Source organism: Dendrobates tinctorius, unplaced genomic scaffold, assembly GCF_039654945.1.
Source record: "Dendrobates tinctorius isolate UK_male_01 unplaced genomic scaffold, ASM3965494v1 ptg000293l, whole genome shotgun sequence".
Classification (NCBI taxonomy): Eukaryota; Metazoa; Chordata; class Amphibia; order Anura; family Dendrobatidae; genus Dendrobates; species Dendrobates tinctorius.
The window spans coordinates 23,106,923-23,108,880 of record NW_027361960.1 but is presented as its reverse complement, the minus strand read 5'-3'; positions in this window follow the sequence as shown (position 1 = coordinate 23,108,880).

Here is a 1,958-nt window from a genome sequence, read left to right as displayed (position 1 = left end):
ACTTCATTGTGGGTGTGGTATGTTAATATATATAGACCCTGTCTACAGTATTCTTCACATTTGCTTGATTCTTCTCGTGACCATGGATCTGCGCTGGAAGAGTTTTCACTTCAACTTGGATTTGGACATCGCGATGGCTCAGGCGTATGCAGTTGCTTGCCATGAACAAAGGAAGAGAGAGAGGCAGCGAAGACGGCGGCGTATGTGGATACATCCGATTGTTGAACTCCGAGAGAGCCGTGGGGCATACCACACCCTCTACAGCGAGCTACGTGCAAACCCGGAGAAATTTACTGATTATATCCGGATGTCCCACGAAAGTTTCATGGATTTGCTTGCTCGTGTCCAACAATCCATCCGGAGACAGGACACACAGCTCCGTCGTGCGATTCCTCCTGAGGAACGGCTACTGGTGACATTACGGTATGTTTTAAAAACAAAGGGGTGTGGTCTGATGTTTTTTTTTGTAAATTTAGTATTCAAAACCTTGGGTAATTAGTTTTCGTGAATGTACTAATATTTTTTTTTATAGTTTTTAAAAATAATATACATAAATATTAATTTTACTTCTTTGTCTGTTCACAGATTCCTGGCGACTGGAGAAACCCTATCCTCACTACACTTCCAGTACCGTATTGGAATCTCTACCTTGTCTGGAATTGTTGCTGACACCTGCCGGGCTCTCTGGAATGTTCTTTGCCCAGAATTTATGCCCCTGCCCACCGCTGAAAAGTGGATGGAAATTGCTGACAAATTCTGGACAGTATGCAATTTTCCCAACTGTTTGGGAGCTGTTGATGGGAAACACATACGGATCATCAAACCCCAAAGAACGGGATCTGAGTACTATAATTACAAAAAGTACTTTTCAATAGTACTCATTGCGATTGCGGATGCCGGATGTATGTTTGTAGCAGTGGACATTGGAGCATTTGGCCGTGGTAATGACTCGCAGGCTTTTAAAAACTCAGACATGGGCCGGAGGTTGTATGGCAACCAATTTAATTTCCCTATGCCACGGCCTCTTCCTCACACCGAAGCTCCGCCACTGCCCTTTGTAATGGTTGGCGATGAGGCTTTTCAAATGTGCGGAAACTTACTGAAACCCTACTCCAGCCGGGACTTGGACCACACCAAAAAAATTTTTAATTACAGGCTGACCAGGGCCAGAAGAACTGTCGAGTGTGCTTTTGGGATTCTTGTTTCCAGATGGCGAATTCTGGGCACGGCCATTAATCTTAAACTTGAAACAGTCGATGAGGTGGTGAAGGCCTGTGTGGTTCTACATAACTTTGTGATGGCTAAAGAGCACCCGACCTTTGAACTGGACGATGATGCTCCTAACCCATTGCCTGAATTCACTCAGCACACTCTCAGGTCATCCGTTGAAGTTGGCCAAATGAGGGACAAATTTGCGGCCTACTTTATTTCTGATGTAGGACGGGTGCACTGGCAAGATGAAATGGTGTAATGTTGTTGTTTATGGTAATAAAAATCCTTATTTGATACCATTACTGAGTGCACTATATTTTTTAAACTCCAATTAATTAAAAAACTTCCCATGTATAACTGAATTTTGTTATGTTCACACACCTGGGCAGGTAAATACACATACGAGTTAAAATGCAGCATTGCTAGTCTGCGTGAAATATATTGGAATGAGCAAAGCTGCAGGCCATGAATCAGGAAACCATTTAAGAGAAAATTGTGCAACTAGTTTAAAACAAAGTATGTGATTTTCTCAAAACACAACCCTCAAAACCCAACCCCAATGAAAGTCCATGGGGAATACAAGTCAGCATTGAGTGGATGAATGTAATCTGCTCATGTAATCTGCTCCATTACAAGTTATTACACTAGGCCTTGGAATGACTATACTAGGCCGTGGTATTTCAAATATGAGTATAGTAGGCCTTGGGGCTAGTAGTATAGTAATATGTGAAATACCACGGCCTAGT